Genomic DNA, 22,721 nt, shown 5'->3' with positions numbered 1-22,721 from the left:
ATAGGTTGAGTCGGGTAGGCAAATAATAGGTTCGGGTAGGCAAATTTAGAACTTGTAAATTGTTGAATGTTGAAAAATATTTGTTAAATGGTTTTATTTTATGAATTTGGATCAATTGTATTCATTCGCCGGGGAATACCCTGCAGTCACATTTGTATTTATTCATCGGGGAATGCCCCAATGTATCATGTACTCGGAGGACGTCTGTGATGAAGGTTCGAAGCATCGGGTAAGGTATTGGAGTGTAGTTTAGGATTAGTGTAGGTTAGCGTAGGTTTATTTTTCAGTACCTTTTCCATTTCGGGTTGTAATAATTAGACTAGACACTATATTTTGGATTTATTTTATTTTGTGTGTTTGATTGATTGTTTTATGTGTTTTTGTATGGTTTATACATTCGTAATGTCAAACTAACTCATACGCTCCACCAAGCGACTGTGGTCGAACCACGGGATCAAGGGATGCCTAACACCTTCCCCTCGGTCAACAGAATTCCTTAACCGGAATCTCTGTTTGCAAATCAGTATCAAAGAGTCAAACAGTTTTAAAAAATATTTTCAATGGTGACTTGGCACACCAAGTTTATGTCAAGTGGCGACTCTGAATTAAAAAATATAAATAATCCTTTTTCGAAACGAACTTTCATCCTTTGTCACTTTAATAATAAAAATCCTTTCGAACCTTAAAAATCATATCTTTTTGGGTTAAAAAAGAAGTGTGAAAGCTCTGGCGACTCTACTGGGGATTTTTTAGAATTCAAAGTTATTTTTGGAGTTGTTTCGGCTTAGTTTGACACTATGGGTGTATTGACATTTTGTTTTTGGTATTGTTTATGTTTATTTTATGTTGTTTACCGTCTTTCTTTATGTGTTACCATTTTATATCTGCCATTATTTGCATAACTTTAGTCAATTCTTTCTGAAACAAGTCCCGAAGTGCACGTCATATACACGAACTCTAGTTGAGTCACCCTTATTTTAGGAGGGGGAGCCGTCGGAAATATGGAGTGGGTGGAAAGCTTTCATAGCCACTATCGACCATACGCTAGCCCGAACAGCCTTTTTAGTGGACTCCAGCGTAACTCAGCCTTTAAGTCATGCTTATTTGCATCATATTGAGAACTAGCGGGACCCGCTTGGTCATACATAGGAGACTCACCTTAAAAGCATCGCTACATGCTAAATGTTGAATTTTTAGGGTAACGAGGTCATTTAACAAACTGATTTGGGGAATCCATGTGTTAGAGTTAAAGAGAGGTGTGTTTGAAAAAAAAAAGTGAGTCAAAAAAGGGTTTTGTAGCTTTTAGTGTTCTTTATGACTTTTGTTTTCACAATTCAAAAAGATTTTTTTACCTTTTGCACTCATTTTGTCAAAAACAAAATCATCAAAAAGATTTTCTTTCATAGTTGGTGTCATTTTTATGTGAAGTGTCAAACTAAAAAACCCCAAGAAAGATTTTATCGGTAGTTTTCATCATCTGTCTATGGTTGTGTCTCTCAAGTCAAGGTTCAGTTCATTATTTAATCCTAAATTGTCCAATCTGGATGAACTACGCACCCCTGATTCTCCTCTCTCGGGAGTGAGATATGTAGACAACCTCTTGTGGGTTCAGGGATCTTATTTCAAAAAATCCAAAAAAAAAATTTCTTCACTCGTCATTTAGAGTAGGTGTTTCATATACAACTCTAAAAGAAAACTACAAAAAGATTTTTCTTTAATAATTTCAAGTTTCATTTTAGTATGAAATTCAAAATTGAAAACCCAAAAAGATTTTTCTTTGATAATCATAGGTTTCATTTCGTATAGGAATCTGAAAAATCCAAAGAAAAAAATTTCACTCATCATTTAGAGTAGGTGTTTCATGTACATCTGTAAAACAAAACTACAATTTTTTTTTTAATAGTTTCAGTTTCATTTTCCTATGAAATTCAAAATTAAAAAAGATTTTTCTTTGGTAATCATAGGTTCTATTTTGTATAGGGAGTTTAAACTTGAAAAATGCAAAAAGATTTTTGTCAATTCTTTTGACAATTTGTTATTTTCTTTTCTTTTTAAAGTTTCAAGAAAAAAAAAACAGAAATCAGAGTCAAGAAAAAAATGAGTTGCCAGAACTACGCGTGACCTGATTCTCCTCTCTCGGGGGTGAGATACGTAGGCTCCCTTCTAGGATTCGGTGATCTTTTTCAAAGAAGAAAGATTTTGAGAAAGTGTTGAACTCTAACTCGTTTGCTATCTCTTGTCCAGTTAGTTTAAGGTGGTTTGTTTGTGGCATTTTGGTTGATCCTCCATATTGCTCCATGTCAAAGAGAAAGTTATGACTAACAAGGATATCGAGTTTGTTGTCACTAAGCAAATAGAGAATTTGGGAAATGAGATTTTAGGAGCTAATGAAGAGAGTCGGAAATTAAGACATCAAATGATAGAAATGCATTGAGCTTGGGCTAATGGGTTGCCACCTCCTCCATTTTTCACTGATAATTTGGAATATCTTTGTAGCTTGCCTTCAGTGTCACATGCACAGTTCCTATTTTTGTTGACATGCCACAACATGCATTAGGGTCTACTCCGGGGCAATACTATCCAAACACTTCCAATATTTATTTTCTCACTCCTTGACATAAAACTACCGCATACTCGGCTCCACTTACTGTTCATGTTTTTGCACCTCCACCCCCACCTGAAGCTCCTACTGATGTCCATGCATTGGTTGTGCCTCCCTACTCTGTGGGAGAGCATGTAGTGAATATTTTTGGTGATCAACGTTATGCTCCCGAGCCCACATTTAAGTCGATTGGTCCTTATAGTTACACTTAACCGCCCGAATTTTCTCTTAATATTGAGAAGCCTATTAGGACAGAAGAATAAGAGGAGATGACCTAAAAAGGTGAAAAGTTTGGAACTGGCTATGAAGAAATTTCAAGGACTAGGGGGTTTACAAAAGTACCTCATATAAGGACTTATGCATGTTTCAAGGTGTCAACCTTCCCCTCGGCTTTAAAATGCCAAAATTTGAGAAATATGATAGATACGAGGATCCGATGGCTCATTTGAGATGTTATTGTAACCAATTAAGAGGTGCTGGAAGCAAAGAAGAACTACTTATGGTTTAGTTTGGTGAGAGTCTTTCGAGTCTAGCCCACGGGTGGTTTGTTAATCAGGATATTAATAGGTGAAATAGTTGGGATGATTTAGCTAATGAATTTGTGCAACAATTTCAATATAATGTGGAATTAATCCCTGGACAAAAAACCCTAACCAATATGAAGAAGAAAAATACTGAGAGTTTCAGGGAGTATGTAATCAGATGGCGTGAACAAGTTGGTAGAGTAAAACTACCCATGAAAGAAAGCAAGATAGTAGAGATGTTTATTCAAGCACAGGATGAAACATATTATCAACACTTGTTACCTGCATTAGGCAAGCCATTTATTGAGGTCCTCAAATGGGGAAGATGATAGAGGATAGAATTAAGACCGATCGTATTGTAAGTTTTACAACATTGAAAGAAACTACTCAAGAAATTCAAAAAGGATGGGAAGTGTTGAGGAGAAGATGAATAAGGAAGATACATCTTTTATTGTAGTTGGACAGCGGGAACGGTCAAGAAGACCACGTCATCGTCGCTATCAGGCTCAAGCCTAAGTTCATGCCCAAGCCTCATAGAATCACTCCCAAAATCTATTATACTACATTCCCCCACCTTCATATCCAGTATACATTACACAACCATATGTTCAAACCTTATCTTACCTACAATGGCACATACCAACTCCCCAGAGTCATCCTCTAACTTTACAAACATACCAAAGCCCTACTAGGCCCGATTTTCGATCCAAGCCAAACCAAGAAATGAGGAAGAAGTTGAGAGATAGCTTCACACCAATTGGAGAATCGTATGCTCGTTTATTTAAGAGATTAGTAGAGTGGGGCATGATTACTTCTCTCCTTAGGTACACTCTTAATCCGTGTTCAAGAAATTTTGATCCTAATGTATGACGTGCGTATCATTCTGATGCTCAGGGTCATAGTATGGAAGATTGTCAAGATTTAAAAAGAGAAATTAAAAAGATTATTCAAAATAGATCAATTATGGTGTAGAAAAACGACAGTGAGGAAAGCTCTAGTCATGTTGATATGCAAACCAGTGGCTAAGATGTTAAGCTCAGCAATTGGGAAGTCGCTTCTCTCTCTGCTGGGATGGATGTTTGGTAGTTTGTTTTGTTTTCTTTTCTGTTATTTGAATTATTTCAGGGTTGTAGTTTGGGATCTATTTTGTTTTGTTCCTCTGTCGTTTATGTTCAAACCCTTCTATCTTTTATTTAATGAATTGTTCCTTTCCCTTTGTGTTTCAAATATGTGTTGTTTGTTTATTTTCTTTACACAGTACATTTTAGGTTGATTTTAGTGATATAACATGCCATAAAATTTTCAGCCATATTTTAAAATCCATTTTAACCATGAAACATTGAATCAGAGGGCTAAAGTTAGAAAAAGAATCTGAGAAAATATGTTGAGTGTTGAGATATTTGATAACAAGTTGAAGCTTTCTTTGAAAATTAAGACAATTGTTTTGAGAATCTCAAGGATAACTTGATCATCAATTGAATGACATGTCTCAATTAGGTCAGATAGTGGAGTGATATGTTGAAAAAAGTGCAAGAGTAGTGATGCACAAATTCAGTTAAAGTTAGTGTTATAGAAATGTCACGAATGATCTCCATCTTTTATATTCACATTGCGTGATGTGTACTTGCATTTTCAAGGATTAATATGATGAAGGCATTTCATTCTACTATTCAAACATCATGTCATCCTTTGTTTACCCCACTTGAGCTTTAGTTCTATTTTTCTTTCATATTCCTCGTTTGGAATCAAGATAGAATCAACAAAGTTCAAAAGAAAAAGTGTCGAGCAAAACAGTAGAGTCAGAAAAGTTTCAAAAAAAAAGAGAAAAAAATGTGTCCAAAAAGAAAGAAAAAGAAGAGTGTCAAGAAAATAGAGTCGGAAAAAGTTTCATAGAGAAAAAAAAGTTAATAAAAGATAAAAAAAAACAGAATCAAGCAAAAGAACGAGCAGCCAGAACTACGCATGACCTGATTCTTCTCTCTCGGGGGTGAGATACGCAGCTGCCCTACTTTGGGCTCGGTCTAACCAAATGAACAATTTAGAGTCACCCAGCCAAAAGAAACTGGGGCATAAGTTAATCCTCATTGTTTGAGTCGATTTCAAAAGTTGTAAGTCCTACCCCACTTCAATTGTCATTTGGGACCCATAGTATCCTTTTTTTCTAACCTTATCCAAAAGCCAAGTTGTAACCAAAGAAAAACCTTCAGATCAATCTTTGAGAATGTTAAGGCTAGGCATGCAATGGATATGATGATGCATTTGGGAACTACTTGTCTTTCTCAGCATAAAGAATCAAGAGAGGAATAAAAATAAGAGAGTCTTATTGGTGAAAACCCTCCCCGACATCGTAAGATGATGGTAAGTTGAGAGAGATTAAAATAAGAGAGTTTTATTGGTAAAAACCCTCACGGGCACTATAAGGCGACTATAAATTTAGAGAAATGAAAATAAAAGAGTCTCATTAGTGAAAAACCCTCACGGACATCATAAAGCGATGGTGAGCTGAGATAAAAATGAGAGAGACTTGTTGGCGGAAACCCTTCAGGGCGCCACTAGCCAAATGAGGTCTCCGAATGCATTGCCCCAAGGAAGTAACTCGGTTTCAGGGCCATTAAATCAAGAACAATTGATAGAAAGTTTGGATGGAAAGATCAGGCAGTTTAATCCAAAATGCATGGCATAATTATTAGAGTTGACTGTCATTTTTAGATAAAAAATTTTCTTTTCTTTGTTTCAAATGGGTACATTCATTGTCTTTTCTTTCTTCTCTTTATTTTTATTTTATTTTCTTGAGTCAGTTATCCAAATAAAAATCATTGTCATTTTTCTCGTGTCTTTGAGTTAAGTCCATGTCAAAACAAGTGAAAAAGATTTCAAAACTGGCTACCAACTTCTTTAATTGCACAAAGCAATACAAAAGGTCAACACATGAAAGAGACATGATTGTGAGCCAAAATAAGGCATGCAAAAGTTTTGTCAATAAATAAGTCTAGGAACTCATGGAAATATCAAGGTTCACAGGGTTTATCTGAGAAACATGGAAAAGCATAGATATTGTGTTTGTTTCAGAGTCACTCTTAATAATCTGAGTTTGGGTCAATGAAGCAGAAATTCAATAACATATGCTAATGGTTAGAAGCAAGGTTAAATGTGACGAGGGCAAGAGCGATCGCCGCAAAATCTAAAGCCACAAACCAGCCTCCATTTTTTAAACTCACAAGTTTTCTTTGATGAAACAGGAAACATATTACCTTCAAAACAAGGACTTCAGAGCATAAATATCAAGGGCTGCAATGCCTCACTTTCACAAATGAAGGAAACAATGTTGCTACACAAGTTTGATAATCAAATCATGGTAAAAATTCATCATCCTATATCCCTCAGAGATACAGTTTCTTGTCTAGGGATTTCAGTTTTCATTTGCTAGGTAATACATTTCTTAAATTGAATATTCACTCTTAGAAAATGTACCTTTTAGTCGAGTCATTCCCCTTGATTCCTATAAGATGTACCTTTTAGTCGAGTCATTGCACTTGATTCCTATAAGACGTACCTTTTAGTCGAGTCATTACCCTTATTTCCTATTAGACGTACCTTTTAGTCGAGTCATTCCCCTTGATTCCTATAAGACGTACTTTTTAACGGAGTCATTTCCCTTGATTCCTATAAGACGTACCTTTTAGTTGAGTCATTCCCCTTGATTCCTACAAGATGGACCTTTTAGTCGAGTTATTCTCCTTGATTCCTATAAGACGTACCTTTTAGTCGAGTCAATCCCCGTGATTCCTACACAACATGCTTTTTAGTCAACTCATTCCCTTGATTTCTAGAAGATGTACTTGTTAGACGAATCATTCCAATTAACCCATAGAAGATGAATTTCCTTGTTTGGGTTTTTTCAAGTAGTTATGATGTGACTTTCACAAAAGTCCTTTGATGATAAACTAAGGCAAAATTTAATTCTTGTTGTTTGGAACTTCACTTTTCTGGCAAATAAAATCTCTTTATAATAATCTTTGCTTAGGATAATTTTCTTTTTAGTTTTGATGTGATTTCAGGAGCCCGCCTGAAGAATAGGGAGAATAAATATAAAGTCAAGCAACAAGGTGAAGAAGTTGAAAGTCAAGCAACAAGGTAATGAAGATAAAAGTCAAGCAACAAGATGAAGCAATTGAAAGTTAACAGATTGAAAAATAGCAAGTCAGAAGCCCGTCTGGAGAATAGGGTGAAGAAATTGAAAATCAGGCAACAAGTTGAAGAAATTGCTAGTCAGGAGCCCGCCTAAAGAATAGGGTGATGAAACTCAAGTCAAGAGTCCAAAAGAAGTTGCATAGATAGGATTTCTGTAATTTCATTTATGTTTTAATTTGTAGTTTTTATTTTTGATGTAGTGACATAGCCGCGGACCGGAACCTCGAAGGGACCTCACTCGACTCTCCAACTCGGTTATCCTTATTCCTTCAATTTCTTCCTTTAAATTATTATTGGGTCAAAATTTTGTCTCGTTGTCTACTTTTTTGTCTGAAAACACTTTGTGTTTACACCCAAAAAGGGGCATGATGTAGACACCTAATTTTGTCCCTCCCAAAAATCCAATTTACCCATTTTTACCCTCATCTTACCACGTACCCTACCCCATGTAATTATCCCTCCACAAAATGACAAAATAAAAAACTCCCTAACAAAATAACAACCCTTCTAACTAATTTTATCTCAAGGGGGGGGGGGGGAAGAATACACATGCGCATAGTGCACAGTACACTCTCATCTATCTCTATTTCTTATTCACAATTAACAACACAGCACGACAAAAACCCATTGAAGGAGAATATTTTTTTGGTTATTTGTTCACAGCAACACTACACGCAGAGAATAGAGGGCCATTTTTGAACACGCCATTGTCCTGTCCTTTTTCTCCTTCTTATTCGCACAGACACACGAGAGAATTAAACCATACAAATGCATCACATAAAAGGAGGCTCACACTCAATCGGTTTTCTCCATTCATAAATCACAAACACACGGAGAAAACGATGGGAAACAGAAAAATTGATCGAAAAATAGAGAAATTCAATGGGTGAACAGTAATCGAGAGAAAAAGGGAGAAAATCCAATGCTCGTTGACTATTTTCGATGAGTTTATCATTGGAAATCCTTTATATTTGTCATCAGGAAACATCGCCGGTGGTACTCTCTCCTATTTCGATGAGACCCGTTTAAAATTGGTATGAAATACGTGATTTGGGGTTTGTATTGAGAGGTTTTCTACTGGTTTATGTCTGTTCGGATATTAATTTTTGAATACCGAGTTGGAGTTGGTCCATTATTGAGGTTCGAATCGAAGGTTTCAGACGCAGATTCTACCAGATTTAATCAGAATAATACATCAATTTTGAAAGCGACATTGAGGTCCCATTCTATCTTCTTCCTCTTTAATTTTTACATAAATGTGAATGATTGATTGTTTGACAAGTTTGAATCTTTATTTTGTATTAGTGGATGTTGGATTTGAACATTGAAAACCTGAATTGATAATTAAAGCATGTGTTAGTCATTGGTTAAGAATGAATTTGGGGATAAGAATCAAAAGTTAATGGAATCAATTGTTTGATTTGAAATGGATATTAACGTTGTTGAATTTGGATAAATTTTGACTCATTGATGTTGAGCGTGATAGAATCATGATAGGTCGAGCTGGGTAGGCAAATAGTAGGTTCGGATAGGCAAATTTAGAACTTGTGAATTGTTGAATGTTGAAAAATGTTTGTTGAATGGTTTTATTTTATGAATTTGGATCAATTGTATTCATTTGTTGGGGATTGCCTCGACGTATCATATACTCGGAGGACGTCCGTGATGAAGGACCGAAGCATCAGATAAGGCATTGGAGCATAGTTTAGGATTAGTGTAGGCTAGCGTAGGTTTATTTTTTAGTACCTTTTCCATTTTGGGTTGTAATAATTGGACTGGACACTATATTTTGGATTTATTTTATTTTGTGTGTTTGATTGATTATTTTATGTGTTTTTGTGTGGTTTATACATTCGTAATGTCAAACTAGCCGATACGCTCCACCAAGCAACCATGGTCGAACCATGGGATCAAGGGGTGCCTAACACCTTCCCCTCGGTCAATGGAATTCCTTAGCAAGAATCTCTATTCGCAAACCAATTTCAAAGAGTCAAACAGTTTTAAAAAGGATTTTCAAAGGTGACTTGGCACATCAAGTTTATGTCAAGTGGCGACTCTAAATTAAAAATATAAATAATCTTTTTTCTAAACAAACTTTCATCCTTTGTCACTTTAATAATAAAAACCCTTTCGAACCTTAAAAATCATATCTTTTTGGGTTAAAAAGGGGGTGTGACAAAGGGTACAATAGACCATTTCAATACTCTTATAAAGCCTTTAGTTTTCCTTTCTATGTTCTATTTCTTAAATAGTCCAAGATCATCCTTTCTTGATGACTACCTCGTTTTCCTCTGCCTTGTATATTGTGTGACTGGCATAGCTTATGTGTTTGTGATTTGCTTTGCACCTGGACAGGCACAATTGGTATGTACTACAGTCACATTCTCCGTTGACATAGTGTATTTATTTTTCTTGATTCTTTATGCTGATAAGCTTCTTCTTCACCTTTCGAACAGTGGTGTGTTCTCGTCATGCCATTTGTTATGCATACTAGCAGGCGAATCTTACCATAAATGTTAGATGTCTTCCCTTGGTGAATTCTCTTCCTGGTGAATGAGACAAAAAGATTTGGATGTGGCATCGATGCCTTAAGTGTGCACAAATAGAAGGATTTCCACCCGCGACTCGCAAAGTAATAATGTCAGATGCTGCTTGGGGACTCTCATTTGGGAAATTCTTGGAACTTAGTTTTTCAAATCATGCAACTGCTAATCGTGTTGGTAGTTGTGGTCATTCTTAGCAAAGAGACTGACTCCGATACTATGGGTGGGTATTGCATGATATTCCTTAAGAATTAGGTCGGAATCTTCTAGAGTTTAAAGAGTTCGAAATCACTATGGTATTTAGTCATTGCTACACCATCTTTATTTAGTGACTAACAGACTTAGCTTTTGCAGGTGTGGAAGTACGGTTACATTCTTCCACTATTCTTGATATTCTGTCAGTTCGTCTGCCCCTATTAACTCTTGAATTTAGTGGCTAAACAGAATATGAGTGGTTAAGGAAAGAAGCAGCTGAGGTGACAGAAATTCTACTCTCTTTTGCTGCTATCTTGAAATGACCCATTCTAAGTATTTGCAGTGTTTTTGATTCCTTTTTAGGTCACTAAAACCATTAACATCCCCAAAATACCTTATTACCTTGTGTTCAAAAAGTTTATGTAAATTCTACAATAGTATGTCATTAAGGGAAAAATAACAATTTTAAACTAATGATTTCCAATTATGAAAAAGTGTCAATTGTCTTGGAATGGACCAAAAAGGAGAGATTGGAATGTTTAATGGATCATTGGGTGTAATTGGTTGTGTTATGTAGTTTATTAATAATCTTTTCAAAGTTGGAAGAGGAACAAGTGAAGATGCAGTCAAGGTTGGAAGAGGAGGATGATGCCAAGGCTGCTCTACCGAGCTGGATACAAAAGCTTACTAAACTGACACTTGTATCTTCAAATAATTCAATTTCTGGGAGTCGATTTTCTTCTGAAGATGATGTAAATTGCCTCTCTATTTATTTTGAGTTTTGTTTCTATTTTCAATTTTGCCTATTAGAACTCTAGGTGATCATTTCTGAATTTGGATTTTAGGCACATTAGATGTATTTGATATTTGCAAGACTTTTTCCTACTCCTTTAAGTTGATCTGCGTGTTGAATATGTTTATTTAGTAGAACTGCTCTCCATATCATTTATACAGGTATTTTAAGACTTGTCACTCCCCTTCAAGAGCCTAAATTAAGTTTTTGTCGTTTCTGTTGCATTCTATTACTATTTTATGCAATTTTCTCGCATCTACCCTGAGCAACAATAACAACAACATATATTGTGTAGTCCCGCAAGTGGAGTCTTGGAAGGGTGGCGTGTATGCATATATAGATAGAGAATCATTTTTTATTTTCATCTTCAAGTATAAGATCTATTTCCTAAATTAATCTTTTTAATTTTTCACCCTTTGCGCCAGAAATTGAACGGTTCTGTGCCCATAGACAGCAAAAACCAATGAGATGCTTCATCAGAGACTTCTAATTTCAACCACGGAAGATCTTCTAGCAAGTTGAATGATGATATCTCCCAAGCTGGTAGTATGGTTATCGACTCAACTTAGGCTGGTGAAATTGTCAATGGTTCAAGGCTTTCCATTGTATGTTTCCTCCTTCTTAAGACCTTCTAGAGGAGGACACTTCTTAATTTGAAGTTATATTTTGATCCACCTGTAGTTTAATGTTTACTCTGATAGCAAAGGTCCTTATCCTTGTATGGAGTTTGAATTTCGATAGTTATATGTTAGTTTCAAGTAATGAATTTTCAAACTTTCTTGGATACTTACATTGGATTATCTTCCCAAGTGCACTCATTTCAACTGAATTCTTGAAGTAAAAAAGAATGGAAAGAAACCTTCAAATAAAAGTTTGGGACTTCTTTACCTAATGGAGAATTAAAAGAAAGCAAGAACATGTCATGTCATTATTATCTTCTCTAAGAGAAGACATTTAAGCCCGACATATCCTGGTTCACTGGTTCGGGAGTGAGGAATAGTTGTTTGCTGTTTAGTTTTTGTACTTTAGAAGGTCTAATATTTGTTTCGTCTAGTAATGATATTTTGATAGAAGTATCTGTCTTTTGTTTTAGGCGCATATGTATTAGGCACACATATGTTTGTTATGATACTTATATCATACATTTTTGAATGTTTGTAGCGATACCTTAACGCATTCTGTGAAAGCACTTGACATTTCCCTGAAAATCGATACAGAGCTAGCCCTTGAAGTTAGAAGACGTACAAAATGAGCATGACCAACATTTATACTGTTGGGTTTAATTGGTGTGAATGGAAAATGGAGGGACATAATCTTTGAGCAAAAGACATATTATTTTGGAAAAGGTGTGACTGTTCAGATAGTTGTGTCTGTTAAAAAAAAGACACAATGTTTCGAATTAATAGACATGACTATTCCAAAGGATACTCCTTTTAAGTGAACCATTGTTACCTTTCAGAAGAGGCATCTGATGGCTATGTAAACCTGCTTTCATCTACAGGTTTACATATGAATGAAAAAATTTCTGAAATAAAAACTCTTCTTGTCTTCAAAACATTCTTTGTGATCAATCAAATCGTTGAGTGAGTTCGCCGAATCCAATTATTTGAGGTACCATTATAGTTGGATTGAAAGCCATTTTATCCTGGGAGAAAGATTCCAAAACCTCGGGTACAATAAGGAAAATTATTCCTTAAGGACACTCCGTGAAGTCAAGGGACTTGGCCTTATATTTCTGTTTCATCTTAATTTCTGAAAAAATAAAACACATTTCTTAGAAAAATCACTTTGATCTTGTGTTGAGGGTGTTTTTGTGCCTCATAGTGTTCTTGTTTTAAACTTGAACTAGTGTTGAAGTTGTTGTGCCTAAATACAAATTCTTGTACCCGAAAACTACATAAAAGATAACAATCTTAAGGAATAATTTTTTTGCAAAATTTGTATTGCTTGTTTTTAGATATTAAAGCTTTAAGCTTTCTACTCCGTTTGAACTTAACAAGTGATTCAAAGACATAAAATCTTCATCACAAGTTAAAGATCATTAGGTTGACGATTTAAAGTCATAAAAACTTCATCGTTAACTAGAAACAAGAAGAAGAGTTTAAAGTTGCTTAACTTTATAAATAGTATTTTGAAAATACTAAATTTTATTGTCTTATGGTGACAGAAAAAATGACTAACGAAAGTCAAATGCAATATGCGCCTACGACTGTGGGGGCACCTAGTATTGCCTCAACAAGTCGAACAAATGCTCCGCAACCAATGACACCTGCGGAGAAGCCCAAAAAATTTACGGGGATTGACTTTAAGCGATGACAGCAAAAGATGTTCTTTTACCTCACCACTCTATGCCTTCAAAGGTTCACTAGTGAGGATACTCCTGAGGTGCCCGAGGGAACCTCGTACAAAGTGAATTTCATGATTGTAGAAGTTTGGAAACACTCGGACTTCCTTTGCAGGAATTATATATTGAGTAGTCTCCAAGACGACCTCTACAATGTTTACAGTGGAACTAAGAATCGAAGGAATTATGGGGGGCACTAGAACGAAAATACAAGACAGAGGATGCGGGAATAAAGAAATTCTTTGTTGCAAGGTTCTTGGACTTTAAAATGATAGATAACAAATCGGTTGTCTCTCAAGTGCAGGAATTGCAAGTAATCATTCACGATCTCAGTTGTTAATATTGTAACCTATAATGTTTTTGTGTAATTTTTAAATAATATATGTTACTCTCTCTATTCAAACTTTTATGGCATTGATAGTCAATTGTATTTTTAAATTAATTTAAATTATTAATTATTGTGATTTATAATATTTTTCTTTTATTTCAATTTAAGTGACATTGATATAATTTCGAGAGTCAACCAAATATTTATATCATTTAAATTTTTTAAGTTGTTAATTATTATGATTTATAGTATTTTTTATGTATTTTATAAAATTATATAATAGATTAAATTATTTATAGATATTTTAAGTTTTTAATTATTGTAATTTATAATATTTTTTTTTGTAATTTTTTTTTAAAATATGCTACACTCCTTGTCCAGAGTCTTGTGTCACTGATAGTCAATTATATTTTTTAAACAATTCAAATTTTTAATTATTGTGTAAAACTTTTTCTACTATAATTTAAGTGACATGATGCTTAGATGACCATAATAATTAATGAGAGGTGATATAGTAAAATCATGATTGAAGCAGCGAAATAAGCATGTCTTAAATAACTCACAACAACTAATTAAAAGTGATATAATAAAATTACTATAAAAGATACTTGTGAAAAAAAAGTAAGTGAAATCTCATATAAGACGTCAAGTTATTTGAAAACATCAAGAGTTAACTTATCATTTTATATCTATTTTATATTTTTAGTTAAATATTGATTATGTATTTAATACTTAGATAACTTATAATAATTAATTAGAGGTGATATTTAGTAAAATTATAATTAAAGCAGCTGAAGCAAACGTGTCATAAATGTCTATTTTATTATTTTATTAGATATTATTAATTTTTTAATATGTAAATAATTTATAATAATTACTTAAGAATGATATAGTAAAATCATGGAGCAAACAACTGAAGCCGACAGGTTGACGGAGAGCTATTTTAAATACTTAGATGACTTCTAATAATTAATTAGGGGTGATATTTAGTAAAATTACAATTAAAGTAGCTGAAACAGACATGTCATAAATGTCTATTTTACTTTTTTTATTAAATATTATTAATTTTTAATATATAAATAATTTATAATAATTAATGAAAAATGATATAATAGAAAGTAAAATTACGATTGAAGCAACTGAAATAGACATGTCATAAATATCTATTTTTTTAAAATTAAATATTATTATTTTTTTAATATATAAATAACTTATAATAATTAATTAGGGGCAATGTAATAAAACCACGACTGAAGCAATTGAAGAAGACAACATAAGCAGGCATATCAGAATTTTCTCTTTTATATATTAGGAAAAAAATCAAATTAGGTGAAATTATAGTAACAAATAAGAAAGAAAGTAAATTATATATTTGATATGAAATTAAATAAAGAATAAAATTTATTTAATTGGATCACTAATTAATTTTTACAATAAATTTTTATCTTACTAATCAATTTACTTAAATATAATATATTTGAAACAATTTTATACAGTAAAAAGATAAATAAAAATAAAAAATAAATGGAAGATATAGGGTCTACGTGTGTGGAAATATATGCAAGGCATGTGATGGCATTATGATAAATTTTATACTTGGCATTGTTGGTAATTAAAAGAAAAAAATGGGCTTTTATTAAAAAATTTCATGAGGTTCAAAAAACAAAACACAAAAAATTATCAATTTGAGCTTAGAACTTGAAATGAATGACCAAATTACCCTTAGATAAATTTGTTATGTCATTTTCATCTCATGACCAAACCACCTCTTCTATAGAATAGAAATATACTAGTTTCATAAGGCTCGTGCTAAGCGTGGACCCAAAGTCAAGATATAAACATAATAATGTAAATTTTAAAATATAATTTATATCATATATTTTTTACTTTATAATTAATATAATCGGATGACATATTAAACATATCTTATTGATAAGTTTTCATAATTAGTAAAATATTTAATCACATAATTGGATAATTTTTTTTAAAAATAATTTGTAAGGACGAAAATATTACCAGAGTATTATAATATATCAAAATGCTACAAGTAATTCGATATTTTATAAAATAATATGATTTAAAATATGTAATAATTAGGATTCAAAGAAGATCACAATAGAAAATATTGATATTTTTATAAATTTGTGGGTACGTAATTATTTAGTTATATATAGAAATAAATTATATTTATTGAGTTTTAGTTTCTCTCGTGTGTGATTTCAGTAGCAAGACTTTTGCAACATATTCTTTTTCATCTTATAGAATTATCTGTAATATAATATTTCAATGACTTCAAGTTTAAATTATAACAATTACATTCTTAATTTAGAATCATTATATAAATTAACTTAATAATGATCTATAAGAATTTTAAACAATAATTAAACTAACATTAATAGATTCCTCCATTTGGTCAATTTAGTTGTTATGTATATTTTTATATGCCCCTTAAAATAGTACCTATTCACTCAATTTTAATTATTCCTTTGTCTTTTTTCATATCCACCAAGAATTATATTATTTATTAAGTTATTTTATGTATTATATATGTCTAGAGGATCGAATATAATATTAGAAAAATCTATAATGTAATAGTTGAAATCATTATAAAATTTAATTTTATATTAAGTTATCTTGAATAAATTTTTTGAGTTAAAGATATCGTTGATTTAAGATAAAGGAAATTTTAATTAAAAGAAAATCTAACAAGTGACAAGAAGAAACCAATTACAAAATTTCAAGTCCAATGATCTTAACAAGAAGAATAAGGGAAAACATGAAAATATATTAGAAAAATCACCATCACTTGCTATGTGTAATAACCTTATTTGACCAAAAAAATGAAATACTAAAAATGTCCTTGTGAGGACTACCAAAAATTGATATTCTCTCTTATATATAGTAGTAATATATATATATATATTATAATATTTTATATTTTATTTTTATATATTAGAAGTGAAAGTTTCAACATATCAGTTTTCTGTCTTTAAATTCAAAATTGAGGGTATTAAGGTCTTTAAAATAAGTTCTAAGCTCAATTTGATAATTTTCTATGCTTTGTTTTTTGAACCTCGTCAAAAGTTTTAGTAAAAGTTCATTTTTTTCTCTTTAATTACCAACAATGCCATGTAAGGCATTTACAATAATGCCATTACACGTGGCCTTGCATATATTTCCACACATGTGGGCCCTCTATCTTCCATTTATTTTTTCATTCTCATTTATCTTTTTTTTTTTATGTATAATAGTTTCAAATATATTATATTTTAGTAAATTCATTAGTAAGATGATAATTTATTGTAAAAATTAATTAAAATTGATGCAATCAAATAAATTTTATTCTTTATTTAATTTCATATCAAACATATAATTTACTTTCTTTCTTATTTGTTACTACAATTTCACCTGATTTAATTTTTTTTACTATATAGAAAAGAAAATTTTGATATGTCTGCTTATGTTGTCTACTTCAATTACTTCAATCATGGTTTTATTATATTGCCTCTATTAATTATTATAAGTCATTTATATATTAAAAATAATAATATTTAATTTTAAAAAGAAAAATAAACATTTATGACATGTCTATTTCAGTTGCTTCAATCGTAATTTTAATTTTTATTATATCATTTTTAATTAATTATTATAAATTATTTATATATTAAAAAATTAATAATATTTAATAAAAAAGGTAAAATAAGAATTATGACAAGTTTGCCTCAACTGCTTTAATCGTAATTTTACTAAATATCACTCCTAATTAATTATTATAAGTCATCTAAGTATTTCAAACAGCTCTCCGTCGATGTAACGCCCCGAGACTATCCCTGGACATCACACAGTGCTTAGGACCACAAGTGATCCCAAGCTAACCCTTATACTGGCATAACTTGTGAGCAATTGAATAAAATATACAATTTCGGAAGAGAAATACAGAAGATAAATCTTTTCTGAATATGATCAATATAAAACTATATTAAAATGATTACAACTCTAATTAAACAAACAAAACTGGAATTAAATACATCAACTCTATTGACTGTCTATGAAGCCTCTACTAGTATTGACTATAAGTAGTCGGTACATGACCCCCAACAATCCTCAATCAATACGACTGAATAAAGAATACAAAATTTTACTCGAACTTTGACTGACTCAAACCCTTGAATCAAAAGGGACTCATCACCTGCTGACTGGAAGCTGCAAATTGTATGATTATGATGTGCGTGCTACAACTTGTACCTACATTATTAAACAATGTAGCACATAGACGTATATATGGATCAGTACTTTTGGAATGTACTGAGCATGTAGGGGTGAATGCATAAGTGAAACCAATAACCCAATGTTCATATAAATTTGTAAAGAATGTACGCTAAGTGTAAATGACTCACCTTGGCTTGAATAAAACAAAGCCGTAGAAATAACAAACATGAGTAATGAAGCATAAGAATAACTTTGTGAGTCATAACACTTAGTTCTAAAAGAAGAAACTGCACTTCTATTCTTTCTATTAGTTGAATGAGTAGGACTGAAGTTGAGTATACTTTCAAATCATGCAAGCTAAGTGTAAAAGACTCACTTTTATCATACGTAAATTGAAAACTGAAATCTCATAGCTAATATCTTATGTAAAACCATATCTGAATAATATTATGAGTCTTTACATTTAGTTTCTAAAATTTGTTCTTTTATTCTATCTTAGGGAGGTTCTTCTAACCGACATACACTATGTGAGCTATCATGGTGTCCAATGTCTGGTTCCCCTGTGGGAAAAAGCTCACATTGGGGAGAGCTGTCATACTCTTGCCACGGAGTAAAACCTGAGCAAAGTAATCACAATTTGTATCTGAATTCATATAAATAGAAATAATCTGAACCTACATTGTCTCGTTAGTTTTGGGGCATGAGACCTTGGAATCATACCCAACTCGGTACTAAATACTACTCCCATACTTATACGCTCAGACTTTAGAAAATCCACCTTAAAATATGTAACGCCCCGAATCTGGTACCCGAAATGCTACACGGTGCTCATGACCCCGAGGGACCATAAGCTGACCCATGACTGATGTTTGTACCTGTATATTGTATTATATGCTGTATAAATGCAAAAATAAAGGCTGAAAGGCCATAAGGTTCAAAACTGAGATATGATAGCTGATAAAATATAACATCTAGGTGGGGTATGAAATACCCAAAATAACTGAAATAAACTCTTTGAAACATGATAATCTGAAAAGCCTCTAACTATCTGAATAAAGAGTTGATGGGGCATGTCCCCAACTAACTCCAACTACTGAAATAAACTAAGTAATAAAATAATGAAATAACTAATCATATCATCCTCAAAGGATGAGGACTGACTGCTGACTGATTGCTGATATCTGGAATCTACTGATGCTCTGGAACTCGTTCTACTTAATATATAGTATAAAACACCATAGAGCGAATGCATCAGTACGATAGAATGTACTGGTATGCATGTGAGGTAGGGTGAATGCAAATGGTTCACATTCATGAACTATACTAATTGATTGGATAACAAGAACGTGAGAATGCATACATGAATACATAATAACTGTAACTGGGGTCGTGATAAAATGATTACCGAGTTTGAGTAATAATAACAAGAGATATTGATAACTGTATAACTGAAATAACTAATACTGAGCGACTGTATCTGACAGTCTAGTTTCTGATGGAACTAGCTGAGTTCCGTTCTATTCTGAGGTGATTATATCTGACAGTCCTGAATTCTATAGAACTATCTGAGATCTATTACTAAGACTGAATGACTGTATCTGACAGTCTTGATCTATGACTGAAACTGTAGAAAGTAGTCATCTAACTGACATACCCCAAATAATGCATTATAGCTGAGTTGGGGTCCAATCTGTAACCCCAATTGGAAGGGTATTAATACCGCGCCACTGGTAAGGACAAGCTGTAGGTGACCCTCATCTGATAGTGTCCCCAAAAGAGAATGGTGAGGCCCTCATCAGACAGTGTTTATCCACCTCATCAACCCTTATCTGACAGTGTTGGTATCTCAACCTATGCTGGCTACATAGTTCTAGAACGCAAGGATGACTTCAAAAAATCACACCCTCATCTGACAGTGCCATCCTTGGGTTCACTCGGTGCTAATTCCTACTCCCATCTAAATGGACACTGAACATGGATTACTGAACTGAACTAGAATGAATTAACTGAATTTCTTTGACTGACAGAATAGTACTGAGATTACTGTACTGAGCTTTTCTGAGTCACATGACTGACTGAGTTCTATGGATCATGGCTTGACTGAGGATATCGTGAAAATATGACACTGACTCTAGGCACACAACTATATTTTTCAGGTACAAGTATCCCCAGGACTCGATGGGAAGAAACTGATAAAGCATGACATTCTTGAATACATGACTAGTATCACAATCCATAATTCATTGACTAAGACATTTCATCAAACACTTGACATGCATAAACTTTTACATGAATGGGGATTTCATATTATTATATTAGTATGACACTTTCCTTTATATAGGCATTTAATCAAACACATGGGGAGCATGATTTAGTTATAACATCATTAATGTATCTAATTGTCATGGTTGCATACATAAATTTGCAAATTTGAAGGGGTTATCATGATTATTATGCAAATCTTCATATTCTAGGGTAAATCATTGGAATGTGTAATTTAAAACATGAATCAAAACCCCACAACAAAATGAACATGAATTTCAATTTAATTTAAATCATGAACATTCATCAATATACAAATCTTGGATTTCAAAAAGAGATTCTTGAGCTTCATGGGTGAAAGAGACCAATAAATCAACACATGACATACCTTGATACTTGATTTGGGAAGATTGATGGAAGAATTCTTGAGATTTGGATCTTGAATTGAAAACTCCTCTTCTTGTTCTTGAGAGAATTTGAGAGAAAAGAATGTATTTTGATAAAATAGAGGCTGAATTCAGTGTTTATGGAGCTTTGGGGTGAAGGGAAAATACCAAAATACCCTTCTAAGACCATACATTGGGCTGATGTCGTCACATATGTGATAAGTCATCATCTCATGTCATCACTTGATTCTGAATTTATGACTTTCTGCCTAAGTCTGACGACATTAGCTGATAAGTCGTCAGATATGTGATAAGCCGTCAGATATGTCGTCACTTAGTTGCCAGGCTAACATGCTGGAGTAAAATGGGTATAACGTTTTGCTTCGATATCGGATTTGGGCGAAATTGGTATCGTTGGAAAGCTAATTCAATTATCTATTTGTTGGTGGGTCATGAGATAAAAAATTCATAGTATAATGAGAGATATTCTCATTTGAATTTGACTATACCAATATCCATCCCAGGAATTCAATCAGTAAGGAATGTTTTGATTCGCCTAATAGCAAGGACGTATTTGAGACCTTAATTGACATCAAACTTGATCATGAAACTACCAAAGAACCATGATGTACTATGCATAATATTGAAATATGGAGCTAATATTGATTTGCATTTTTCGAGGTATTACAAAATAGCATAATGGTTTATGTAATGAAAAATCAATTATGCTTTTCTTTCTTTAAATTTTAATTAGGATGAACAAATGTGGAACCCAATCTTAGATTAGGATCAAGAGACCAATTCTTGCTTTAAATCTTAATATAACCTATCAAAAGAAACTTAAGAATATAATATTCTTGAAATCTTAAACAAATTCTTGGTATGAACTTATCAAATAAAACTTAAGAGCATGATCTTCTTGAAAATCTCAATACTTAAACTTAGGGCTTAAAATTCATGCTTGAAGCTTAAAGCAAATGTACTTAAACTTTTCAGAATTTGGCAACAAAGCTTCCTTCTCAACAATCATCTTGAAATCATTCAATAATATCAATTCACGAGAAGGAAGTGCAATTCATGATATAAATCTTCAAGTCAAAGCATAAATAGGAGAGATGAACATGCACTTCAATACTTAAATCACTTATAAATTCATAAACTCAAAATGAAATAATTTGGGTATGAACCCTAATTTGCAAAGCATGAAATCTTAACTTAAAAGAAAGTTTTTGGGCACAAGGATAAAAGAGTATCCTTGTTCATAACCCAACATACCTTAATTTTCTTGAATTGTGAAGAAAGCTTGAATCGTGGAACTTGAATGATGAACTTGTGAAAGAAATTTTATTCTTGATATTTCTTGAAGAATTATTGAACTTAGAAGCTTGAACTCTTAGATTTCTTGAAGGAATCTTGAAATTGAAGCTTGAATTCTTTGTGTTCTTGAGAAAAAGCCTTGAACTTTATTTATAGAAAAGGGGACGGTTTTTACGTGAGTTGTTGTGAGGAAGATAGGTAAATAATGCCCCTTTTGAGTTATAAATCGTGTTTGGACGGCTTGGGTTGAGGGAAAAGGACTAAACTGCCCCTTGGACTCTTTTTTCCATGGAAATCACCATCACGGCGCGACCCCTAGTTAGGTTAAGCAGCCCTCGCGACGCATCCCTAGTCGGGTTGAATATCCCTCTCAGCACGGGGCTATTGCGATCTCTTACTGTCTCTCACGAAAAAAGCTCATAACTTTTCGCTCGAGTATCGAATTAAGGCAAAATTGGTATCGTTAGAAAGCTAACTCAATTTTCTACAATTTGGTCGGTCCTGAGCTAAAAAATTCTACGTATATCAAAAGTTATACACGTTCAAAGTAGATCCTTATAGAATCAAATACCAAACTTTAGATGAATCAAAGGCTCTTAGCTCAACTTTGTTCCAAGACATTTCTATGAACATTTTTCACCACAAAAACACTTCACACACTAGGATAAAGATCATGACACATGAATTCAAAAGTAAATCACAGGATTGTAGTTTACACACGTAAGAACGACGCTTCAAAGTCTAGCCCAAAAATACGGGGTGTTATAGTCAACTTGTCGGCTTCAGTTGTTTGCTTCGTGATTTTACTATATCATTCCTAATTAATTATTATAAATTATTAACATATTAAAAAATTAATAATATCTAATAAAACAATAAAATAGACATTTATGACATGTTTGTTTCAGCTGCTTTAATCATAGTTTTTCTAAATATCACCTCTAATGAATTATTATAAGTCACCTAAGTATTAAATGAATAAATAATAGTTAATAAAAAAGATAAAATAGAGATAAAATGATAAGTT

Source organism: Capsicum annuum, chromosome 1, assembly GCF_002878395.1.
Source record: "Capsicum annuum cultivar UCD-10X-F1 chromosome 1, UCD10Xv1.1, whole genome shotgun sequence".
Taxonomy (NCBI): Eukaryota; Viridiplantae; Streptophyta; class Magnoliopsida; order Solanales; family Solanaceae; genus Capsicum; species Capsicum annuum.
This window is presented reverse-complemented; position numbering follows the sequence as displayed.